Here is a 20,301-nt window from a genome sequence, read left to right as displayed (position 1 = left end):
ATCGGGAACCGCCCATCATCAACCTTAGTCCAGAATACATACAGTCATACATACGGGCCGACATTGGTGCCTTCGAACCGTTCAAATAGGAGGAAACTCACCTCGAATGTTGAATGATAGCTGAAATGTCTCTGTCTCGAAATCGACTCTACTCAATCCCTGAACCAAGTGATCAATCCATCAAAATCCCGAAATACCCAAAATGCCCTCATAAGTCAAACTTGGTCAACCATGGTCAAAGTTAAGGTCAACAATCCATGTTGACCCAACTCGTCGAGTGCATCTATCAACTCGTCGAGTTCCTTCAGTCTTCAGAAAACCGAGAAAACCCTAGCCAACTCGCCGAGTCATCTCAACAACTCTTCGAGTTTGCTCAGTAATCAGAAAGGCCGGGGGACCACGATCCAACTCGCCGAGTTGGGTAAGCAACTCATCGACTTCTCCTAGTCTTAACTCATTCAGTCACTTCCAAGCGAGTCTAATGCCTCCAAATCATAGATCTGGTCCCCTAAGGCTGAGATACCACGTAAATTTGCTAACTTTACGTCCATGCATGGTATCAAGAGGCTAAAAACACTAAAACTAAGCTTCATAAGAGATCTAGGGCATGGAGGAGGGCCAAGACTTGATAAAGATGTCAACTTTAAGTCTCAAAAGGCCATGTAATTTATAGATCCGAAGTCATAACTTCAATACATGTTCAAATCCAAGAATGACTCCAAAATAAGCTACTAAAGGCCATAAACTTCTCCATGAAGAGATCTATCAAACAAATAGTCAAGGTACCGACTTTATACCTTAATATGGCTGCCACGACAGAGGAATTCCCGGATCCAAAGCTTCTCCCTTCAACTAAGCAACACCAAAACTCAAGCTCCTTCAAGAAAGCACAAAAAAACACTCTTTACACTCACACACACTCAAAATTATAGAAAGCACGAATTAGGGTTTTATTTGACGGAGGGAACGATGAGGGAGGCCATAATGAACCATTAAGGCCTTTAAATAGGGTACAAAACCCTGAAAATTTGGCTTTCATTTCTGCCAGCTACTCGTCGAGTTGAGGCCTCCTAACTCGTCGAGTAGGTATCTTAACCCTGCGTCCCAAATCATCTCTACTTGACGACTCTGGGGCTCCCAACTCGTCGAGTTTCTCTATAAAAGTGAATAAATTATGATTTTAAATACATACCAGGAACCAGGCGTTACACCATTACACCATCAAACAACCCTATACACCCTACATCACTTACCACAGCTTTAACTTGATTTCCAAATACCTAATCACCCAAAAGACCATCCTCATATGCACCATGAGCCAAAAACCACCTATACACCATGACCCAACATCCTACATCACCTAGACCAGCTTAAAGTACATGACCACAAACAACAAGCAGACCAGAGCAATCAAAACAACCTTTTTCAACATCTTCTTCAGACTTTCAATCTCAATGAGTAGTTCTTGGATCCAAGCTTCAGCAAGTTCCTTCTCAGCTTTCCTAAGAAACTTGTGCTTCTCCACCTTCTTCTGCAGCTCAACAACTTGACAATTCCTAACCAAAAGGTTGTCGATCCTAAGTTTCAGGTTCCATAATGTATCCTTGTAGTGTTTTGGTAATGTTGGGTCAAGCCACTGGAAGAAGTTGCAACTGTCGTTGGATATCTACAAAAGAAAGCCACACAACAGAAAAAGGGTTTTACTGTTTAAAATTTAGGGTTTTCTCATTGTAAATGGGGTCTTTTATCGATGACAAAACTGCGAATTTGGTCCTTGTGGTTTGCAAAAACCTTCGGATGGGGTCCAAAAAGTTTCCAGCTTGCACCAAAGGTCCAAAATCAAGGTTTTCAAGGGTTTTTAGTCCATTCCGTCATAGTCCGTTTGTTTGGAGTCGTTAGGGCCATCACGTGCCCTCCATGTGAGGGCATTTTGGTTATTTTAGGTTCTTATTTTAAATAATATTAGATTTCTCCTTTATATACATACGCATACGCAATCCCCTTCATCTTATTCATTTTGATTTTACAGAGAAGTGTTTCTTCTTCTTCGTCTCTCATCTACTTCTACTACTGTTACGACCTTAAAAAATAGTGCTTTGCTTCTGTGGGAATGTTGTTGTTGTGCGAACCTCGTGGACATCACGAAACCCTGGTCTTCATTTCTACACACTCCCTAAAATGGTACGAAAAATCATATTAGGTTATGATATTTTAGTAGTTATGCAATAACTCTTCTACTTTAATGTATTCTTGTAGGGATCCAGATGTGGATTTTTGGGGTGGGTTGATCCCCCTATGTGTCAAAGATCAAGTGTTATCATACTACGACTATTGAGAACAATGAATAGGTATGAGGTTGAAGTGGGTCAGCTGAAGATGTACTTGGTTGCCTCGTGGGTGTTGATTCTGTTATTTGTGCTGTTTTGGAATTAGGAATTAGAGGTTAGGGTTTTTTATTGATAATAACCATCTGAAAATGTTGTCTTTTGGTGATAGAAGGTTTGATGGTGGTTTATATATGATGTAAGTGCTGTCTTTTGGATCATTTGATATGTAGTGCTATTATGACAAATCGAAATGTAATGGTTTTATCTTTATATGAATATGAAATTGTAAATGTTTTATCTTGACATGATAAGCAATTGTAATGGTTTTTGTCTTCACTTGAATATTCAATTGTAATGGTTTTACATGCATATATTAAGTGCATTTCCATAACCTCTTCATGCTTTGCCAATAGAAAATAAACCAATAACAAAGTACATTACCAAAAGGGCACCAAAAAAGGTTATATACATATGTTGAATTACATACCATAACAGAATAATGCCAAAACACAATCATTACTGTTGAAAAATATATGATCTGATTACCACGAATAAAGGCTCGGATACCAGTTACTGGGTGACAGATATATATATTTAAGGAGATAAGATGCAAAAAAAAAAATAAGAAGTGCGGAATAAATATAAACTGGAAAGCTATAAATGACTGAAAGCTATAAATGAAATAAATGACAGTATTTAAATGACGTAAAGCTGTAATAAAATATATAAATATATATATATAAAGTCGGTTCGTCAATAAATTGACTGAACTGGTTTAGAATTGGACTGGATCTTAATAGACTGTGTCTCTATTTGTTCAAAGTTCAATCCGGTAAGTAACAATAAGTTCTTTTTATGTAACAATGAATTGTTTACAAAACGATACAAAATACACGGGTAATGTTTTTTGTATGTGGGTATGGGGTTTTTTAAGGTGATTTGATGAGGTTGAAGTGGGTATTTGGAGGGTGGTAGAAGGTGGAATAAGGTTGTAGTTTTGGTGGTATAAGGTAACAAAGAGGGTGATGTTGAAAGAGCTTTGGGTGGTTATGAATATAGATTTTCGTAGTAAATCTCTCTGGATAGCCAATTCTCTCTCGTGTCTCTCTGGGGTTTGCAGTGGTCAAAAAAATCGAGGAAAATTCCTGGATGTAGGTAAGGTCCTGAATAATTTGCAGTGAAAATCTCTCCCGTATTATCTTGTTGAGTTGTGCTCGGTGATTTTTTTTAACTTGCAAATTCTGATGTCGAAAAACAGCAAGGTGATGATGGTTGTGGTGATTTGAAAGGGTTTTTGGAGGAGGTTTAAGGAGGGTATTTGGAGGGTGTTTGGAGAGTATTTTGAGGTTGGCTATGTGTTTATTCTTCTGGAGATGAGAGAGTAATAGGAGATATATTACAAGGAAACACAAAACACTTAAACTCTTACAATTCACTCACTCAAACTTACTCACGTACATGCATGTATTTATGCAGAAATGAAGTTAGCAACCTTTCTTAGTTTAAGGAAAAGTAATGGAAAAGTTGGTTGAAAGCTGGAAAGGATGAGAGTTGTGGGTTTTCTTCTTTTGTGCTGTCTTTGCTTTCTTTCCTCACATCACACACACACACACATGCACGATGGTAATAGCTTTGGTGGAGTTGTGGCAGAAGAATAGAAAGCTGGAAGAGTGCATGTGGCTAGGGACATTTGCTTTTGAGTTGATTACTTTCCAATATATATATATATATATATATATATATATATATATATATATATATATATATATATATATATATATATATGCATGCTCATGCATGCATATATATATATATATATATATATATATATATACAATATATACAATATACATACATATATATATACAATATAATATATATACATATATATTTATATAATATATATATATATATATATATATATATATATATATATATATCCAATTGTGAATTGAATTTCCATTTTTGACCCTTGAGGTTTTTAAATTCTTGACAATTTTAGTCTTGATTTGTATTGTCTTCAAACGACCAAATATTGCATCTATTTTTCCGTCTTTGCGTATTTCGTCTTTTGCATATTTTTCTATTTCATAATTAAGCACAAATCCACGCAACCTGAAATAACTGACAATATTTGTTAGATAATATAAAACCAATTCGTCTTATTTCAGTGATGATCACATATAAAAACATTTTTCAACAATTTCCCCTTATGTGATCATTGATGAAATAAGGATAGATATAATCACATTAACAGTTTTAATCTTGAAGATTTGGGATAAAAGTTTTGTCAATGAGAAGATATATGTAAAACCATTGTAATCGTTTTGAAAGTTTGTGACTTGGTTTAACATATCTTATGTAAAAGATTTTCATAAATTTGTTTCCGAATCAAAGTCTCGGGTTCGGTTATCAAAGGGTAGTCATATATGTATCTAAAGAAATTTCCTTAGATTTTATAGCATTATTAATGACGACAAGTGGTCTAACAGGTCGATTCAGATGAACGCTCATAGGTATAGCTCACACTTCACTTGGGTGTTTGGTTGTTCTGGCAGCAGAACAAGTTAATGATCACTAAAAATGAGTGATATCTCTCTCTGACGACTCGCACTCATATTGGAGGTGTTCAGCTATGCTTTTCCTGTAAAGTCACTTAGTCTCATTATTAGATAATCAATCACATAAGACTGGTTTCGGCATTACTCAGCGGGTTTCTTCATTCATGTCATTAAAGTTCACTCTCTCTCCGTCGGGAAATACATGTAGAGAGGTTTAGCAATTTTCATAGTGCAGTTTGCAACTAAGATTCTTCAGTGATGAAGGCTACAGTATCCCGGGAAATCCATTGTTGTTGCAGCTTCTTCTTTGATAGTATCCTGTTTGTTGATCAATATCGATTTATTGTAAAAAGATATTTTGTTTTAGCATTGAGAATTTGCTACATTTGAGACCTTTTTAAGAGTATTTGACTTGAGTGATTGAGATATCTTCTTTTGTGAAAAATGGTTAAAACAAATCGCAGGATTTTATGATTTTTGTTTTGAAATAACCATTTGGTTGAAAGTTTGTTTGAAAATACCAAATATAGAATACTTTTTTTTGTTTGGTATATCTTTATTGAATCCATTTGTTTTCTTGTTGATTTGTCTTTGAGGATTAGATGTTGATAGATATTTGTTTCTCCTTTGGTTTTCTTGTAAGGATATGTCGTTGTTTGCTTGATGGATCATGGGATCGCAAGTCTTCATTTTTGGTTGGCTTTTATCTAGGTAGGGATAGGTGGCATAAAAGACAGTTTGTCTAGTATGTAAGAAATGAATGTATCGTCCCTGGTCATTTTGATATCTAAGCAAAAATGAGACCGTGACAAGGTATAATTGGGTATACCTTATAAGCAATAGTGACACACCTAAGCTCACAAGAAATGATTTCCACAATGATTTAGATCGACGAGACACAAATTCTCACATGGGTTTTTGTTTTCATCTGAACCTCCTAACCTTATGTCCCTTGATTGTTTAAAATCGTCAATAATGAAATAAAATCGAAGGAAATAAAGTTATATACATTATGAAAAGTAGGATATTTGAACCTTCACTCCAATTGAGAATCAATATGACTTAAAATCTTCATCGAGCATAAGCATCTGAAAATTAAGTCAAGAGAAGATTAATCACAAGGTTCTATAAAAGCTTATTATGGCAAGTCTTTTATTAATTTTTTTTTTGAAGATTTGTTTTTCTGAATGTTTTTTGGAAATATTGGTTATTTGAATGTTTTTGGTATTTTTGAAAGGAAAGCAATTTTCAATTGTTTTTGAATTTTCCTTTTGAATGAAAATAAACACACTTTTGTACAAACAAAAAGTAAAAGTTTAAGGATGGATGTTATCTGGATTTAACATTCCTAGACGGCCTAGGAAGTATTGAAACTTTGTTTCATCGAGAGCCTTAGTGAAGACATCGGCAATTTGATCTTCGGTGTTGATGAAGTGCAATTCGATATGACCCTTTTGAATGTTGTCTTTGATGAAATGATATCGAATATCGATGTGCTTTGTCATGGAATGGTGAACGGGATTGTGAGAAATGGCAATTGCACTGGTTGAGTCACAAAATATGGGAATTTGTGAAATTTTGAAGCCATAGTCTCGCAGTTGAGTTTGCATCCATATGACTTGCGAACAACAGCTGGCGGCAGCGACGTATTCAGCTTCTGCTGTTGATGTGGATACACAAGTCTGTTTCTTTGAAGTCCAACTCACTAGTCTACCTCCTAGGAATTGACAGGTACCAGATGTACTATTTCCTTTCTAACTTGCATCCTCCATAGTCTGAGTCGGTGAAAGCGTTCAGCTGAAAATCGGATTTAGTTGGATACCAAAGGCTAAGTTTGGGAGTGCCTTTTAGGTATTTGAAGATGCGTTTCACAGCAACTACATGGGATTCCATAGGATTTGCTTGGTATCTAGCACAGACACATGTAGAAAACATGATGTCAGGTCTGCTGGCAGTGAGGTATAAGAGTGATCCGATCATTCCACGATATCTTTTCTGATCAACAGGTTTGCCATTTAAGTCTGCATCGATTTTGTATCCAAAAGCCATTGGGGTTTTTACGGGATTGGATTTGTCCATTGAAAAGCGAGTGAGTAGGTTTTTGACATAATTCTCTTGGTTGATGAAAATGCCATCAGTTGACTGTTTGATTTGAAGTCCGAGAAAAGTAGTCATCTCCCCAATCATGCTCATTTCAAATTTGCTCTTCATTAGATCTGCAAACTTAATACTCATAGATTCATCAGTAGAACCGAAAATAATGTCATCAACATATATTTGTACGATTAAAAGATGTTTATTATAGATTTTACGAAAGAGGGTTTGATCGATTGAACCTCTTTTAAAACCTGATTCTTCGAGAAAGGTTGTCAATGTGGCATACCAGGCTCGAGGTGCTTGTTTCAAGCCATAGACAGCTTTCTGCAATTTGAAGCTGTGATCAGGAAATTTGGGATCTTGAAAACCTGGTGGTTGTTGGATGTATACATCGCGATCTAACTCTCCATGTAGGAATGCACATTTAACATCCATTTGGAATACTTTGAAGTTCTTATGTGCAGCATATGCAAGAAAGATGTGAATTGCTTCAATTCTGGCAACTGGAGCATATGTTTCATCGTAGTCGATTCCTTCTTGTTGTGAATATCCTTTGACTACGAGACGTGCCTTGTTTCGACAAACGATTCCTTGATCGTCAGTTTTGTTTCTGAATACCCATCTTGAACCTATAACAGAAACATCGGGTGGGGTAGGGACAAGATTCCATACGTCATTTCTTTCAAATTCTTCTAGCTCTTCTTGCATAGCTTTTACCCAGTCTGGATCTTTGAGAGCAGAATGTATGGTTTTGGGTTCAGTCATGGATAAGAAGGCTCCAAATAAACAATCATTAGAAGTTGCGGCTCTAGTTTGGATGCCTGAGTTTGGATCTCCGATGATTTGGTCAGTTGGGTGGTTTCTGGTCCATTTTATTAAGCGATTCTCTTCCGCTATAATAATTGGAATTTCAGTATCCCATTGTTCTTCTCCGGGAGTTTCATCTTGGAATAGGTTTGAAGGTTTCCTCATAAATGATGCATCGGGATTGTTTTGGATATTTGGGGATGGGGTATTTAAAGGAGGATTTGGTGTTTGTTCCAATGAAGAAGTATGTGTAGGTGGTTCCCCCTCGAATTGATCTGCATCATTTCGGTTTGTTTGTGGAGTTCCTTCAGTGGTTGTTCCTGTAGAATCAATAGAAGTAGTTAGAAGTTCAGAATTGTAAGCGGTTTTGGGTTGTTCAAAAAGTAAATCAAGATCGATTTCAATATCTCTGTCAGGAGAAGGTGTTTGTTGAATTGGATTTTGAAAAATATTATCGATCATTTTTGAACCAAAATGTTCACGATCCAATTTCCTGACATAAAATTCATCGAAATGAACATCGGTACTTTCTTCAATTACTCTGGTACGTTTGTTCAGTACTCGATAAGCAGCTGCAGAAAATGAGTAACCAAGGAAAATTCCTTCGTCCGACCTTGATTCAAATTTTGAGAGGTGGTCTTTATTGTTCTTGATGAAGCATCGACAACCAAAAATATGGAAAAATTTGATGTTTGGTTTTCGGTTGTTAATGACTTCATATAGTGTTTTATGAAGATGTTTATGGATTAAGGAACGATTTTGAGTGTAGCAAGCTGTGGCTATTGCTTCTGCCCAGAAGTATTGTGGCAGATCAGCGAAGATAAGCATTGATCTTGCAGCTTCACATAGAGTTCTGTTCCTTCTTTCGACAACTCCGTCCTGTTGTGGAGTGTATGGGGCTGAGAAGTTATGTTCAATTCCTTTGTCTTTGAGAAATGAATCTAGAGTCTTGTTTTTGAAATCTAAACCATTATCACTTCGGATTCTTCTAACAGGTCGTTTGAGCTTCAGTTCGATTTGTTTTATGAAGTTGATCATCTCTTCAGGTGCTTCTGATTTTAGTCTTAAGAAGAAGACCCAAGTAAAGCGCGAGAAGCCATCAACGACAACAAGAATGTACTTCTTCCCATGTATGGTTTGGGTTTTGGCAGGGCCACAAAGGTCTATGTGCAGCAATTCTAGTGGTTCGGATACACTAGATTCTGAGATGCTTTTGTGAGTGGATTTGGAAAGTTTTCCCTTTTCACATGCAGCACACAGAGTTTCATTATCAAGCTTCAGAAGTGGCAGTCCTCTAACAAGATCATCGCCGATCAGTTTGTTGATGTACCCAAAGTTTAGATGGGAAAGGCGGCGGTGCCATAACCAACTGATATCTGCTGGGGCTTTTGATAGCAGACATATATCGGGTTTACCATAGATAAGATCCATGTCAAGTGGATACATATTTCCGGCACGGTAAGAATCAACAATGATTTCTTTGGTTTTGGCGTCCATGATCAAGCTTCTTTGTTTGGTGAATAGGACTTCAAGATTGTTATCACACAGTTGAGAAACACTGATGAGGTTGTGTTTCAGGTCATCGACATAGGCAACTTTCTTTATGGTGAAGTTACCATTTGTTATGTTTCCATAACCCTTGATTTTTTCCGTCATGTTGTTGCCGAAGGTAACGTCTTGATCGGTTTGGGTGGGTTTGAAGTCACGAAGGTAGTTTCGGTTTCCTGTCATATGCTTGGAGCAACCACTATCAATATACCATGTATCATCCTTGGGTTCTCCAGCATTAGATACCTGCAATTTAGACAGAAGATTTAGGTACCTAAATCTGAATGGGTCCTGGTTTGTTAGTTGTTTTTATTTTGGGTTTTTTGTTTACCGAACTTCTTGTAGCATTTGACTTCATATTGCTATAAGAGTTTGGTTTATAAGGATGGAATGGTTGAGGTTTGATTTTATTTATCAAATTTTCCCAAAAAGTGATTTGTTTCTGAAAATTCGTTGGTTGATAAAATCTGTGATTTGGTGAATGATATCCTAGATGTGAAATTTTTTTTGAAAAGTTCTCTTCATATCTGGGATGTGATTGGCGGTTATGAAAGGCTTTTTGAAGATGATGTTTTGAAACTTTCTGATTTGGTCGTTTTTGAAAGTTCATTGAATTTTTAAAGGTGATCTCCTGAAAGCGGTTTTCAAAAGGTTTTTAAAAAGGTTTTGGTTTTTGTTTGGAAACCTGTTTTTGAGGTATGACGTATGGTTTAACAGGTTTTTTTGGTTTGTTTTCAAAAGCCTTTGGTTTGTTAAGTGGGGTTATGGTTGCTTCATTGGTATGTTTGATTTGGTTTGTTGAAGAACTAGCAGAGTTTGTTTCAGATTTTACAACTCTTTTGATAGACTTTTTGGAAACAGTGAAAGCAGTGTCATCTGGGCTACAGTTGATAACTGTTTCGTCATCTGAATCTTCATCATTAGCAGATGTGAAAAGATCAAGAAGAGTGGATTCAGAGTTTTCACAAATTGTCATGTTTTCTTGTTTAGCTAGTTCATTTTCAAAGGATTCTCTTCCAATTCCTGGTCTGTAATTCGTATCAATTTTGCCAGTTCCTAAGGTGTTTGCTTTGGTGAAAACATCATCACTTAGTTTTCTAGCAATTTTGATAGAATTCATATTCCATATCAATCTTTTGTTTTCAGATTCAAGAAAATTGGTTTGGTTTAAAGAATTAGTCAGTTTTTCATTTAAAGTTTTGTATTTTTCAGTTGATTCTTGAAAGTTTTGTTTCAACTGAAGGATTTCCTTTTCTAAAAGATCTTTTGTTTCAGAGGAAATGACTGACTGATTTTTTTGTTCCAAATCCTTTTTCTGAATTAGGGTTTGATTTAATTGTTCCAAGACGTGATTATAATCTTCTGATTTTCTTTCAACGTCTCTTTCCAATTTGTTCTTTATCCTTGTTGATTCTCCAAATTTGAGTTGCAAGGTTTGTAACTCAGATTTGCAGATATCGGAATTGATCATTGTGTCATGATATTTTTTGAGATCAGCTTCTAGACTTTTCTCAATCTTGGTTATATGGGACTCAAAAATTGATTTCGAAAGACCAAGTTCAGAGATCATAGACCATACCTGTTCTATGACGTTTGGAGCTCTTGAAGGTCTATCAACACCAACTACGTAACAGAAGTTTGATTGTGTTGGTTCATTGTCAGCTTCGTCTTCAGAAGTTGGCCAGTATTCCATGTTTGGTTCATGGATTGCCATCAATGCTCTTTGCTTATCTTGATTTTCCTGTTTCTTTAATTCATCGGCTTTTTGAGCGTAGTATGCTGAGTCTTTGACTTTGGTTTTGTTTTTAGCTCGGCATTCTCTGGCATAGTGATTAGTTCCTTTGCAGTTGTGACAAATGATCACTTCTTCATCACTGTCATCCTTTTGACTTTTAATCGGAAGTCTTTCAAGAGCTTGAGTTTGGATTTGTTAGGAAGATTGGGAAGGGTTCTGTTGGAATCCAAAATTTTGGTTGTTTTGAAAGCCATTGTTTTGATTAGTGTAACCTTGATTTTGGAATCCTCTGTTTTGGTTTTGAAAACTGTTGTTTTGGTTATTGTTATGATGACTTGAGTTGGGATTGTTTTGAAATCCCTGGTTTTGAAAACCTTGGTTTGAATTGTTTTGGAAGGAAGGTCTTTGAAAATTTTGTCCAAAATAAGGTCTTGGTTGAAAACCTGAGTTGTTTTGAACAGGTTGAGGTCTTGGTTGAAATCCATAATTATTTTGTCCAAATGATGGTCGGTTTTGAAAATTTGGTTTAAAATTCGATTGTCCGTGATTTGGAATAAATCTCTGGAGGTTTGTGTTTGCTACCAAAGCACACAGTTGTTGGTAGTCTGCTTCATCATTTAAATCAGATTGATCAAAAGAATTGTTCAAAAAGGGTTGGTTTTGAAAAGATGTCTGATTAAAATGATTGAAGTTTTGTTCATTAAAAGGTGTTTGGTTTTGAGAAGATGTGGAAACGAGAGCAAGTGGTCCTCCAAAAGCTGTAGTGGTTGGTGGGTCAATCGAGGATTCATACGATTGAAGTTCTCCATACAAATTGTATAAAGTTTCAGTATGAATGGCTGGATTTCCCTGAATGATGAGTTTAACCATCTTCCAGCTTTCGTAAAGATTGTTTAGAAACTTGAGATTTATCTCGTGTTGTGTCTTTTTGATGCCCAAATTGTTCATTTTTACCATGATAAAATTGAACCTATCATGAGCATCATGGATGGTTTCTGATGAAAGCATCTTGAAATTATCGAATTCATTTAAAACAGATGTTCTTTTGTTTCCAATAATTCTTTGATTTCCACAAAAACGATTTTTTAAATTTTCCCAGATTTGATTTGCAGTCAACAGTATTATGTCATCCATTTGACTTAGAATACTGTGGGGAATTCCAGACACAAGTTCCTTTTTGGCTTGGAGTTGCAGCCTTTTTTCGGTTTCAGCAAGAGTGGCTTGATTTGTAGCAAGAGTAGCCATATTTTATGGAGTAACATATGTTCCTTCTACACAATTCCAGACATCTTCACTTATGGTGTTAAGATGAAGATTCATACGGCCAACCCACGAATTATACTCTTCAGGAATAAGTATGGGTGCCCGTGAACCAGATCCCAAGCTGTTAGCAATAGAAACAGAGTTCATGTTGGAATAATTAGCAGAAGACATAATACAATTTTTGTTTTTGAAAGGATTTTGAACAATTGATATTAAAATGAAATTTTTAAAGAAAATCTTATGGAAGGTTTATAAACGCTAACCAAAAGTTTTCGACAAAAATTTCAAAGTAAATCACACAAGCTCTGAATTTTCTGTTTAAGATTTTTTTTTTTTTTTTAAATTTTTTTAATTTTTTTTTTTAATAATTTTTTTTAAGGATTTTGAACAAGTGATATTAAAATGAAATTTTTAAAGAAAAGCTTATGGAAGGTTTATAAACGCTAACCAAAAGTTTTCGACAAAAATTTCAAGGTAAATCACACAAGCTCTGATTTTTTGTTTAAGATTTTTTTTTTTTAAATTTTTTTTTTAATTTTTTTTAATAATTTTTTTTAAGGATTTTGAACAAGTGATATTAAAATGAAATTTTTAAAGAAAAGCTTATGGAAGGTTTATAAATGCTAACCAAAAGTTTTCGACAAAAATTTCAAGGTAAATCACACAAGCTCTGATACCAATTGTTGAAAAATATACGATCTGATTACCACGAATAAAGGCTCGGATACTAGTTACTGGGTGACAGATATATATATTTAAGGAGATAAGATGCAAAAAAAAAAAAATAAGAAATGCGGAATAAATATAAACTGGAAAGCTATAAATGACTGAAAGCTATAAATGAAATAAATGACAGTATTTAAATGACGTAAAGCTGTAATAAAATATATAAATATATAAATATATATATATAAAGTCGGTTCGTCAATAAATTGACTGAACTGGTTTAGAATTGGACTGGATCTTAATAGACTGTGTCTCTATTTGTTCAAAGTTCAATCCGGTAAGTAACAATAAGTTCTTTTTATGTAACAATGAATTGTTTACAAAACGATACAAAATACACGGGTAATGTTTTTTGTATGTGGGTATGGGGTTTTTTAAGGTGATTTGATGAGGTTGAAGTGGGTATTTGGAGGGTGGTAGAAGGTGGAATAAGGTTGTAGTTTTGGTGGTATAAGGTAACAAAGAGGGTGATGTTGAAAGAGCTTTGGGTGGTTATGAATATAGATTTTCGTAGTAAATCTCTCTGGATAGCCAATTCTCTCTCGCGTCTCTCTGGGGTTTGCAGTGGTCAAAAAAATCGAGGAAAATTCCTGGATGTAGGTAAGGTCCTGAATAATTTGCGGTGAAAATCTCTCCTGTATTATCTTGTTGAGTTGTGCTCGGTGATTTTTTTTTAACTTGCAAATTCTGATGTCGAAAAACAGCAAGGTGATGATGGTTGTGGTGATTTGAAAGGGTTTTTGGAGGAGGTTTAAGGAGGGTATTTGGAGGGTGTTTGGAGAGTATTTTGAGGTTGGCTATGTGTTTATTCTTCTGGAGATGAGAGAGTAATAGGAGATATATTACAAGGAAACACAAAACACTTAAACTCTTACAATTCACTCACTCAAACTTACTCACGTACATGCATGTATTTATGCAGAAATGAAGTTAGCAACCTTTCTTAGTTCAAGGAAAAGTAATGGAAAAGTTGGTTGAAAGCTGGAAAGGATGAGAGTTGTGGGTTTTCTTCTTTTGTGATGTCTTTGCTTTCTTTCCTCACAGCACACACACACATGCACGATGATAATAGCTTTGGTGGAGTTGTGGCAGAAGAATAGAAAGCTGGAAGAGTGCATGTGGCTAGGGACATTTGCTTTTAAGTTGATTACTTTCCAATATATATATATATATATATATATATATATATATATATATATATATATATATATATATATATATATATATATATATATATATATATACAATATACATACATATATATATACATATATATTTATATAATATATATATATATATATATATATATATATATATATATATATATATATCCAATTGTGAATTGAATTTCCATTTTTGACCCTTGAGGTTTTTAAATTCTTGACAATTTTAGTCTTGATTTGTTTTGTCTTCAAACGACCAAATATTGCGTCTATTTTTCCGTCTTTGCATATTTCGTCTTTTGCATATTTTTCTATTTCATAATTAAGCACAAATCCACGCAACCTGAAATAACTGATAATATTTGTTAGATAATATAAAACCAATTCGTCTTATTTCAGTGATGATCACATATAAAAACATTTTTCAACAATTACCAACAAAGGGCATTAAAGTACATTACCCAAAAAATGTTGCTTACATTGTTCCATAAAAGGGCATAAAAGTACATTACCAAAAGGGAACCAAAAAAGGGCATCAATTCCCATCTTGGGCCTTGCAGGTCCTGGCATTGTGCCCTTTTTTCTTACACTTACTACATGTCACAGTCAAAAACTTCCTGCTCACCTTTTGAGTTTCATTATCATTCTGACTTTGACTGTTTGCTTGCCTCTTACGTTGCTGAATTTCAATCCTTTCCTCTAATGTCATCCTCCTTTTCTTTTTTGGCCTGCCTATAGCTTTGTTGTGTAGTGGAGGGACAAGAGTTGTTGGGCAATCACTTTTAGGCCACATGGCTCTACCTTTGATAGGCTCCACCTTGAAGGAGTACATCTCTTTCCATGTATCAAGCCAATACACCTTATGCACATAGGTGTATAGTTCTCCCACCTTTTCAACATTGTCTGCCATTTCATTTAGGGTTTCAATTGCATGCTTGCAAGAAATTCCAGTAAGCTCCCACTTTCTAAAATTGCACTCCATTTTCTCAAGTCCACCACATGTTGATTATTCCATGGACCTTTAACCAGATACTTTTGTCCCCCGTTCCATCGTGCATGATACTTACTAGCAAGTGTTGTGTTTGTTTCCAAAATCCTAGTACCAGTTGGAGTTAGTGGACCTTGACATTTTTTTAACATCTTCATCACATTGCATAATCTCTTCATAAGGTACTCTCTGATAAACTCCAAACAGCTGATAATTGGTTTGTCTCTCCCTTTCACAAGTTTGCTATTGAACACTTCACAAAGGTTATTCAATAACATGTCTGAAATCGCCCTTCCTAGTAGTTCATTAACAAAATAACAGTTAGTGTATATCTATACTATAATGAAAACTAAGACAACAAATTGAGAAGATACTGAAAAATGACTTCTAGCCCAATTATGTGGAGGGATTTTCCAGAGCCACTGGTATGCTTCTATGTCATAATTCTTTAGCTCTACCATTACAGCTTCAAACTCTGGTATGGTGGTGGCTGTAGCACACCTCCGAAAATAATCCTTGTACTCTGTAGTTTTAAATAACTTCCTCATGTTCAGGTATATATGTATAATACAGAACATGTGTTATGCATTAGGAAACAATTGTTCTATGGCTGGTAGAAGACATTGTTTTCACTAAAACGAAATAAGTAATTAGCATTAGTCTATAATGAAACCTAATATGCAATATTATATGTAACTGTAGCACCTTCTGTCTGTCACTGATAAAGCTAAAGTTGGAGTTTGAATACAAGTCAAGATCTTCTCCAAGACACTGAAGAAACCATTTCCAACTTGAAGTGTTTTCACTTTCAACAACAGCATATGCCAATGGGTAGGTTCCATTGTTGGAATCAACACCAACTGCACTTAGTATTTGACCTGGGAAAGGTCCCTTCATGAAGGCTCCATCTAAACCCAAAAATTCTCTCAACCCTGCCTTAAATCCTTTCTATAAAGGCCCTAAACACACGTATATCCTTTTGAATTTCCTGGTTGGAGATGAAACCATAGGTTCAGAAACCACATCAATCTTTACAGTTATACCTTCGTTTGTATTTTGTAGCTCTAGTACATACTCTCTCAAAGATGCATATTGCTTTACGTAATCTCCTACAACATTTTTTGTGGCTAATGCTTTTGCCCTAAATGCTTTCTCTTCTGAAATACTAAACTCATATGTCTTTTGGAGTTTCTCTTGTAGGGCACGAACAGGCAGGGCAGGATTAGCTTCAATCTGATCCATAATTTGTTTGGCAAGAAATGTTGTTGTGCAAGATCTGATTTTTCGTGTTTGGAGGCAGATATGTGTCTGATTATATGTCTTAATAAACCAATAGTCCTGTTCACTTGACCTAGATGCATGAAGTTTCCAAGTGCATTTAACTTTATCAGAATTTACATCTTTACCCTTTACCTTTTTCCCAGAGGTAGGTCCACCTACCCCACTTGCATTTACAACTACAGTTCCATCACAAACAACTGTTAATCTACTCTTGTCATTTTTGGTGAATGGGATATTCCTCCTTATCTCTAAAGCATGCAGGTCGACTTTATCTTTCAATTCTTTCTTGGCTTTATATTTCTGCCCAATATGAAAAGCTACCTTGTGCACCTCACCAGCAGAGCATAATGTTTGTTTCCCCAACTCTTTGATCATTTCCCTTCTTTTCCTATTGTCCCCTTATTCATCACTACGTGAATCCCACTCGTCATTATCAATTACCTCCACATCCTCTTCTTGATCACTTTCTTCATTTCTTTGACCACCCAAACTTTACCATCCAGTGAACTCTGCTTCTGTATCAATATTTAGATTGAAATCCTCCATGTCAACTTCAACATCTTCAATTAAGTTGTCCTCATCAATCATAAAGTCACTATCTTCATCCTCACTGTTTTGATTCTCAAACTCAATATCATTAGGCTCCTCTTGCCTCCACTCATCATTGAAAGGAATATTATCTTGGCCTTCAAACCCATTAAATGGGATGCTATCTTGGTCTTCAAACCCTTCAAAAGGTTGAAAGTTTGTCATTAACTCATCATCTATGTTGATGTTAGTTGAAAATTTATTGACTCCTTGAGGATCATTATCCATGACAACTCTATACCCCTCATCTGTAAATCCTTCTACACCCTCACCATTGGATTTGTTCATGTCAAGTTCTTCATTCACATCAAGCTTTTTGTTTAACTCTCTTTTTGCACCCTTACCTTTATCAACTTCACCACTTGCCATTGTTTTTTCACCACCTTCCCAATCCAAGTTAAGTTTTCTACTACAAGACGATGCCCCTTTACTATGTTTCCATCCTTTAGACCTACTAAATTAAGGTGTTGCTGATTTGTATAAGGTTAATGCTAACCCTAAATCACCCTCACCAACATCAATTTGGATTGGATTTACCACTTTATGAGAAACTACAGGTGATAAGGGTCTAGGAGGATCATGATTGTCCATGTCTTCTACTATAACCCTTCTTGGACCATTTGGGGACATAAAATACGTAAGCAAGTTCGTTTGACCATGCTCTGTGTACACTTTAATCATTTTGTTATGGGTAACATACTGTGAGAGATTACACACGTCATCATCATTACCTAATGCTCGTAGTCCAATGTCAAATCATTCATTAGGCAAACAGAAATGTTAATACATGCTTTCAGTACCATCATACCCTAATTCTCTCATCATCAATTCTAGTTCATGCACAGACAATTCATCAATGTCGACAACATCAAAGTACCTTACTTGCCCATTAATATACCTGATATTTGGAATCTTTGTGAAACTCCCTCCGTGATGAAGTTCAATAGAGAATATGTTGGGGTAACCATCTTCAAAACAGAAAGAGACGATTGTTAGAGTTTTTCAAAGTTTGAAACTTGATCATAAAATACAAAGTTTTTCAAAGTTTTGTCAATGTTTAAATCTTACCATAAACTTCTTGAACGTTAACATTCTCTCCAACATTTCTAAGTCCCCACATTTTCAAAAGCATGAACAAAAATCGATTCTCACACTATCGATAGGATTTTTGCGTCTTGAATGATAAATGAGGTATGAGAGAAGACGAAGGAGTGAAGTACAGTCTGCAATTTTATTAATTGAAGTGGCGGTAACGGAGGCTGGGAAGCAAAATCTTTTCCTGAAAAAAAGGATTTCACTATAGAAAATTCTCAAGTAGATGACCAAAATGCCCTCACATGGAGGGCACGTAATGGCCCTAACGGCTCCAAACAAACGGATTATAACAGAATTGACTAAAAACCTATGAAAACCTTGATTTTGGACCTTTGGTACAAGCTGGAAACTTTTTGGACCCCATCCAAAGGTTTTTGCAAACCACAAGGACCAAATTCGCAGTTTTGTCTTTATCGATCAAAATAGGGGGTTTGCAGTACAAAAATCAAAACTTTAGGTTAAAAATTTATTGATTGTAATGAAGGATACCTTACCATTGATTTTGCACAATTATAGAAGCGACGAGCTGGGTTGTTAGGCTTCCAAGCTTCTCAACGCTTCGACACAGGCTGATTGCGACACAAGCAGGGAAGATTCACTTCAATCTGGTAATTGGCGACGGTGTTATAGGATTTGGAGGAGGAAGACATGGTCGAAATGATTGGTGTTTATCGGAGGGTAAGGAAATAGTGAGAGTGGATCTATTGAACTCTTACGAAGCTTATGTAGTAAGCTGACTGGACACCAGCTGGACACCATACATCACGTCACATTTGAATTTCGTTAACCAACCGGGTAACCGGTAATAAAATGAAGAAAACCTTATTTTGGCAGGTAATTTGTCACTTTAGTGGGGTCAGAGGTACAAAAATTAGTTGAAGGACCTTTTAAAACCAAATAGAAAACGTTATTGTGCTTCTATGTCAATAACCCTTCATGAAATGGGGAATGGATATAGTTGGCAAATTACCAAAGGCTCCTGGTGGAAAGGTCTTCATGCTAGTAATGATAGACTATTTCTCAAAATGGATAGAGGTTGAAGCCTTTGTTCAAGTAAGAGATAAATAGGTAGTCTCATTTATCAAACGTAATATCTTGACCAGGTTCGGGATCCCAACTGAAATCATATGTGATAATGGGTCTAATTTCACAAGCAAAAGGACTAGAAACTTTTGCACCAGATGGGAATTAAAATAATAACTTCCGCTCCTGTTCATCCACAAGTCACTAGGCAACCCCTCACTCTGCATCAAAATAACTAGTAAGACTTTTTAAGGACGATATATAAAGTTGGAGACCATGATCAAGAGTACCTTTTAGGTAACACAAAAGTGTATCATGGAAGGAAAGTGTAGCTCATGAGGGTCAGTCATAGCAAATTCATAGTGGTGGAAAGAAAGAAACTGTGACAAAAAGAGTTCAAAGGAATGAATGAAGATATTTTATAAGAGGTATTACCAAGGAGACCCTTGACACCATGATAATTGGTAAATTTATTATTGATTCCATATATGAATTACAATTTCTAAATAAATACAACTACAATATAATGTCTAGTTGTTAGTAAGAATTTTACACCACAAGTGGTAACAAGATACAAGATGAGAATAAGGCATAAAAAAATTAAGAAACTAGGAAGAAAACTATATTTATGTTCTTCAAAACTTCTCTTATTTAAAACTGGACAACTTAACGATAATATTCATAAATTTTGAGCAGCTGAATAGTCTCTCAAAAACCAAAACAAAAAAAGGCTAACCGAAAACAATGCAGAAATTATGAACTTATACCCCCCCCCCTTGTGAAATGAATGAGATATTCATCAATTGTCGATAATCAAGATAAAATATGTGACATAAAGGGGGAATTAATGGTTTTTTTGTACAAAATCAGAACATAAAAATGTTTTATCATACAATATTAGAAAATAAAATGGCTTTTTTTGTACAAAAAATAAAATATTGGTTTTTTAGTGCATCAGAGGATAATAGATTGGGGGTTTATGATATCACAATGCAAGGTAACCGAATTTTAAGGGTTTTCCTGTTTCGAAACATTATTTTAGAGTTTATCAACAAATATAATGGTCGTATCGTACACAAAAATAGCATAATGGTTTATT

This window comes from Lactuca virosa, chromosome 9 (assembly GCF_052849685.1).
Source record: "Lactuca virosa cultivar CGN04683 chromosome 9, Lactuca_virosa_CGN04683_v6, whole genome shotgun sequence".
Classification (NCBI taxonomy): domain Eukaryota; kingdom Viridiplantae; phylum Streptophyta; class Magnoliopsida; order Asterales; family Asteraceae; genus Lactuca; species Lactuca virosa.
Note: the sequence above shows the minus strand (reverse complement) of the source record.